Source organism: Ornithodoros turicata, chromosome 1, assembly GCF_037126465.1.
Source record: "Ornithodoros turicata isolate Travis chromosome 1, ASM3712646v1, whole genome shotgun sequence".
Taxonomy (NCBI): Eukaryota; Metazoa; Arthropoda; class Arachnida; order Ixodida; family Argasidae; genus Ornithodoros; species Ornithodoros turicata.
In genome coordinates, this window is record NC_088201.1 from 161,936,997 (window position 1) to 161,943,781 (window position 6,785).

Below are 6,785 nucleotides of genomic sequence, written 5' to 3' on the forward strand. Positions count from 1 at the left end.
CTGCAGTTCACTTCATGTGTTGTGTTGTGTTGTATGACAGAAACATGCACACGCAGTACCCTGAACAGAAGTATTAATGGAGCCTCACTGCAAAGCAGGCAAGTACAAGATACTCGGGAAGAGTCGGCCACGCCCGAACGAAACGACCGAATCCCCAGAAACGAAAAACTCATGTGAAACGAAACGAAGAGAGCTTTAGCAAGTCGAACTGATCGGGCGAAACCCGCAAAGACTACGCTGGAGCTCCCTGCATTTGGGCTACCGCGACTGCCATCGCCATCATCTTTGTTTTCGTTGTCATTGCTGGGCGCAAATGGCCGGCGTGTGTGTTGTTAATGTTTCTGTGCTACAAGTTTTGCAAAGTTTGGTTCGGAGGGAGTATGGAACGCCGTTTTGTGGTCAACGTGGCCAGAGTGCCTCAAAAGTACTCCTGCCGCATTCTGGTCACTGTTATAAGTGTGATGCCCTGACACCATCAGCAGCTTTTAAGTAGATTCATGGCACATGAGGAACCTGTGATGTACACCATCGCACACAGTCAAGAAAAATGTAGCATTTAACCTTGCTTTCCTTCATTATAACAAAAAAAAGAAAGAAAGAAAGAACACTAGAGAAAGGGTCGGCAAAACAGTGAGTGTTTTGTTGTTGTTGTTTTTGATTCTATCGATCTCTCACTGTCAGATTGCACTGCCGATCTGTTCACAATCATAACTAACTAATACCTTAGCTTTGGCCAATCTCATGTTGCAATTTTGCTTCAAACACAACATTCAGTGATTCTTATGAAAACAGCAGCATTTCTCGAAAGATCCTGGAACGGCCACAATCTCAAGAGGTAGTACGATTCTACCCGTCGTCATATTTCGTCCGCCAAGCCATTGCGCGGAGATGTTGGCTCCATGCCCATTTCAACACAGGCTCACTCGCCCGCGCTCGCGCGTCGTCGCTTTGCCTTCATGCCACCAGCCAGCGCTGCCTGTCGCGCATGCGCTGTTCTTGTGGGGTTCGCTTTGGCTGCTGTAACGGTCGTTTCTCGTCGCCGCGTGTAGTTCGCGTAATTGCGAGCGTTCCAGCAAGTCTAAAGCGTTTAAGAGGCCTTGTATTGTTGTTCTCACCTGATGCTGTCGTTCTTGCAACCCGTCTGATATTGCAACTGTCTGTAAGTGGAAGCGTTTCTTCTAACCGCGAGCAGACCAGTCGGTCTCGTTTGACATGTCAAAGAGTGAAGACGCTGCCTTGCATGTGCCTTCTTCGCCTTCAGGATTCTTGCCGTTTCAGGTGTGTAATTAATATAACTGCGAAGTAATATGTTCGACTGCGCCATGCATTCTCATTGTCCGTTTTACTCTATTTGCAGGGATCTGCACAACGACAGGGAGATAGAACGCCAAGTGAAGTCTACTGTATGCTTTGTGCAGACGGTATGTCATATGTCTCTACACTGCTCTACATATAGGTGTCCTGCCATCGTATTTTCTGGAACGACATTTCATGCAGGTTCAGCGTGTATGACGCAGCGGCCTCCAGCAAGAGAAACTCAAGCACCGTGTTCAAATGCGGTGGGGACTCTTGCTCGACATAACAACGCTTAGAAGTGCTTTTTCGGAAGAAGGACAAGTTGGACCGGAAATGAGGACCTAGGTGTGCTCTTTTGCGTTGTTGTTCACCGTTCGATCATTACCAATTTTTGTGCCCCCGTGAGTTCAACGCTCAGGTATGTTGATGATAAATGGATATGCGTTAAAAGCTACGTACTCCGGAGTGGTGAATTGTTGTGGTGAAGCGATTTGTTGCTGCTATCTCCTGTTTCGTGAGGGTTCTTGTCGGTACTCATATACCGCAGGCATGAGGGGCTTTCTTTGCAGAACATTTCAGTGAACCAAGACTGCAGCATTTTCAAGATTGCCATAACCAGCATCAATGCAGCTCTCATGTCAACATCAGCATCAAGACAGCTCTGATGTGAGCATCAGCCAGGACAGCTCTGATGTTAACATCATCATCAGAGCAGCTGTGATGTTAACATCATATCTGATGTGATTTGGGACACTGTCTTGATGCTAACATCAGCTGGTGTTAACATCAGCATCAGAGCAGCTCTGTGTTAGCATCAAGACAGTGTCCCAAATCACATCAGACCTGATGTCGCTTTTTTTTTTCAATAGGGATGCTTCTCCTTGACCATGTTTTTTTTTTTGCTTATTGACGTTTTTGTGAAGGAACGCTGGATATGTGCACACCATTGACTGTCAGCTCTAGTCTCGGTCAGCTGTCATTTTTTACAGTTCTCGTTGTAGTAATTGCTAGTCATTTGCATCAAAGGCGCTGGATGTGAACTATTTTCTCTTTCCTGGACTTGCATTTCTCCCAGTCGTTGGCTTTGTCATTTTTTCATAATTTAAATTTTCTCTTGGTAACTCTTGAGTTTCGTAATCCCTACACTGTGCATTTTACCATTTTTGATAAAGCTCATTCCACATACCGTGCACAGACTATTTTGTGCTGACGTGCAGCAATTGTTCCGTTACGTCTAATGTTACATGCCATTCATTTTTGTGTCTGGGGTACTGAAGCGTGAGCAGATAGGCAGACTGCCTATTACTGCGTAACTTCGTTTTCTTTGAGACACCACCACTTGTGCAGGCAGACCGCCTCTTGCTGTATGCTTTTTCTTTCTTTTGAGACACCGTTGACGTGCTAGTGGTTACGCAGGCAGGCTGCATATTACTGTATACCATTTCCCCCCATGCAGCAATTTTACTGTTACGTCTAATATTAATGCTACAAGCCGTTCATTTCTTTCTGGGCCACTACCGAAGTGCAAGTGGTTAGGCAGACTGCCTACTACTGTATACCTTTTTTGTTTCCTTTCAGAGACCACCTCTTACTGGGTACGTTTCCCCCCCCCTTTTGAGACACCATTGAAGGGCCAGTGGTTACGCAGGCAGGCTGGATATTACGGTAGACCATTTCCACCCTTTTCTTTTCAGGCTACATTGCCAATGACAGTAGTTATGCGGACAGGCTGCATATTTCTGTATACCCCTCTTTTTTTGTTTTTCATTTCAGACACAATTGGCATACATTGGGTGATGCAGGCAGACTGCTTAGTGTGCACCACTCGTCGTTTAGTCTATTGATGTGCTACAAGTGTTGTGTCAGTCTATTTCCTCTCCGAAAATAAAATGTTGGGCTCTACACACACTGTTTACACTCGAAATTATTGTAATGATTAAAAATAAGCATATTAATGCTAAAATATGCATGGGGGGGTAAATATGCATGGGGGGAGCCCCCTGCCAGCATTATCGGGGATCCGTCGGGGACCTGCTGGGACCGAATACTTGCTGCCGATGTCGGTCCTTAATCATCCCGGTGTTGCAAACTGGAGGAAGGACCGGTATCGGCTGGTGGCATGCCCCCGACTTTGTAGGATTCTTTCCCGATGCTGGGCCGGCTTCGCCCCGGTCCTTTGTGCTGCTTGGGTAGTCTGCATTGACCTTCACACCCGTTACGCCGAAACGTTCGCTCTTGTTTCCTCAACGGCACCAGACGTCGCCAATTTTCTTCTGCATCAGGTCATTCTTCGCCATGGTGCCCCTCGTGAAATCTTAACTGATCGTGGAGCTGTCTTCTTGTCCACAGTCATTTCCGAACTCTTGCGTGCATGCAACACTGTCCATCGGACGACTACTTCATATCACCCTCAATGTAACGGCCTCACGGAGAGACTCAATCGGACGCTATGTGATATGTTGTCCATGTACGTGGACGCCTCTCATTCCAACTGGGACCATGTCCTCCCGTATGTCACCTACGCGTATAACACCTCCCGGCAAGACACTACTACTTTTTCTCCGTTCTTTCTGCTATACGCCCGGGAATGCGAGACCATGCTGGATACAGTGCTTCCGTATGCTCCTGACCACTGCCCCACCGACTATGTCACTGAGATTCTGGCCAGGGCTGAAGAGTCGCGGCAACTTGCACGCACATATGTGCTGCTTTCCCAGGATAAGCAGAAGACCCGCTACGACTTAACGCACACGCCAGCTCTATTCGCGACGGGGCAATTGGTATGGATCTGGAAACCGGAACGGAAGGTTGGCCTGGCGGAAAAATTGCTCCGTCGCTATTTCGGCCCTTACGAGGTTGTAAAGCAGACCTCCGCTGTCAATTACGTCGTCGTCCCCACAAGCGCATCTCCTCCCGGCCGTCGCCGTCAGCGTAAAGTCGAAGAGGTGGTACATGTCTCCCGGATGAAACCTTACAGCGCCCCACTGCCGCCGTGATCAGGATGATCACACGCCTCAGCGGGGGGGGGGGGGGTATTGTCACGGGTAATAGGCGAGCGTGAGAGGACGAAGACGTTCTCTGCCACGGGTGGCGGTCTCTTCCTCTCGTGCTGGCCCGAGGCCGGGACTGACCGTCTCTCGTACCACGCGAGCACTCAAATATCCGTTGACAGCAATAAAGTTACCGCACGCCTTTTCACCATTTGGTCGGACATTCCCTTTCTGTGTACAGCGGGGCACAAAGCAATAATGGTGCACTGCTTACTTCCTGGGTTCCCGTCGAGTAGCCAGCAGTGCTAGGAAACCAAAGTTAATGACCACTATCCTCAAACATGGCGCTGAAGCCGGTTTGGTGTTGGTGGCGAAAGATGGCGCACAGTTTTACATAAGGCGCATAGTGGAAAGTACATCACAGTTTCGGTTTCTCCAACAGTGATTGACATAACTACGAGCTCTGGTGTCTGTCTCTTAGCAACAACACACGCACTTTCATGGTCTCCGCGCTCCGCCTCACGCGGAAGACAGTCGACGACTGTGGTGCGCAGACGGAAATCGACTTTGGAGGTGTAATGCTACTAGATGGGTCAAAGATTCCGCACACTTTAGCTTGATATTTCCTAAAACAGCAAAAATTGATTTGATGGTCCTTCCATGGCACATCCCTACCGAAAAGAATTCATGATGTTATTTCAGATTTTCAGGTCTTGAGGTATTATGAGACATGGAGAGCCCTGCACGGGCCCGGCACGCCGGCAGTGCCGGGCTTCTTATTGTCCGTGTTCTCCCGGTCGAGGTCGGACCAGACGCTGCCACGGCGGGCCGCTCTCGTGCAGACAGACATGTTTGGGAGAGTCAGGCTCGACCGGGTCACGCAGCTAATTCCACGCAATGGAGGGCTACTAGTTCATACCATCACGTGCTTGCGTCATTCCTGTGCATATATTTGCAAAAACAAGCAAGGGACACTGCATTATGCGTGTGATTCGACTCTCTATAAAATTCTCAAAGTTACTTTACTTTGCTCCTGACTCCTCGCGTATTTCACAAACATGTTAGCAAAGCTTGGTGAAAGGGGTAAAGGTTGGGAGAAGGAGTTTGTCGACAGCATCCTCCATCTCCGCTCACCCGCTTGAGTCCTGGATCTAATTTGGTCTTGTGTTGTTGTGGTGACAGTTCTTGTACGTTTGTGGCCGTCTACTTCTCTTCTTCTAAAGTTACGTATAGACTTGTGGGATAACCGCGTACGTGACACCTGGAAATACTAGGCCGGGATCTACGCGCTGAGTCGCCGGGCCGGGCTCTATTCACTGGGGCCTCGGGCCGAGGCGGGCTGCCCCGCATAAAAATATGTAGGTCCGGCCCCGGGTCTGGCCATTTTTCGATGATCCAGGGCTGGGTCGCGCCAGGAAAAGTCGGCCCATGCAGGGCTCTGAAGTCTTGACGTTGCGTCATACCTCGAGGAGGCGGGGTTACCTCAGAACTTGGAGTCCTGGGGCTACCTCAGTGCTTGAGGCCTGTGATTACCCCAGGGGCTGAGCTTCCCACAGAGTGGACCTCAAGATGTAAACAATACCGAGCACCCGTAGTACCAGTTCGTGCTCCAAAACTTGCTTTCTGTTGTTATTGAGGTCATCAGGCTCTAAATACCCTGTCGGACATTTTCATTTGTCGTTCAGTGCAGCACGGGCTCTCATAATTTTCTTTCTGCCTTCGTCGCCTTGCTCTGATATTTTCTTGAAGCACTGGAGGAATGCACATAGAAATAAAATTCAGTTCAGGAACGATAAGCAGAGAAAGAATACGAAAGAATACGCGAAATTCCGAATAATGATTGCCAAATTGGGTAAGCACGTGTGCATCTAGGAAAGTAATTTTCTACCTGCGGTCAAGTCCATTGCAGCACTCAAAACGCAGACGGCTGTGACCACTAGAATACATAGAGTCTTAAAAAATGGTTAGGAATTCCATGTATGCCAAGAGTAATAAGGATACACGTTTCGAACAAGCAAAAATGACGAGAAACACTTGTCGCAGCAGAGGGATGAATACTCTGTCTGGTGGGCTGTAGCCACATGCACGTTGTCAAATGAAAAGCAACAGAACAACAGAAATTTGGTGGAGGTAGCATACCATTGAAGATATGTAAACACTCACTTTATCGCGCGTTTGTTGCGGTTCCGGTTCACGACTTGAAGGTATTGCTATCCGTCTCCGTTTGCCTCAGTTCCTCGGTTCTTCCTCAGTTCATCAGTGCCTACCATGCGAAATGCAATCTATCTAAAATGCACCGCAATGAATCTGAACATACAGCATCATAAATAGTAGAAATTGGAAGTTACATCTACATGTAAAGTGTCATTTCCATTCGGAAGATATTCACGCAAAATTTTTTCTTTGAAAGAAGACACACACACAAACAACAAAATCGATATTCAAGAAAATGTATTACACATACCTTCCAGAAAGAAGCTTTCGCGGGTCCGTACTTAG

General features: G+C 48.1%; 1 long non-coding RNA gene across 1 annotated transcript; it reads left to right on the forward strand.

Annotated features, from left to right (window-relative positions):
* Nucleotides 1-1,010: 1,010 nt before the first annotated feature.
* Nucleotides 1,011-1,750, forward strand: LOC135372175 (uncharacterized). Its single transcript, XR_010415854.1, has 3 exons — nucleotides 1,011-1,278; nucleotides 1,358-1,421; nucleotides 1,498-1,750. It is a non-coding gene; the product is annotated as an uncharacterized LOC135372175 (long non-coding RNA).
* Nucleotides 1,751-6,785: the final 5,035 nt, after the last annotated feature.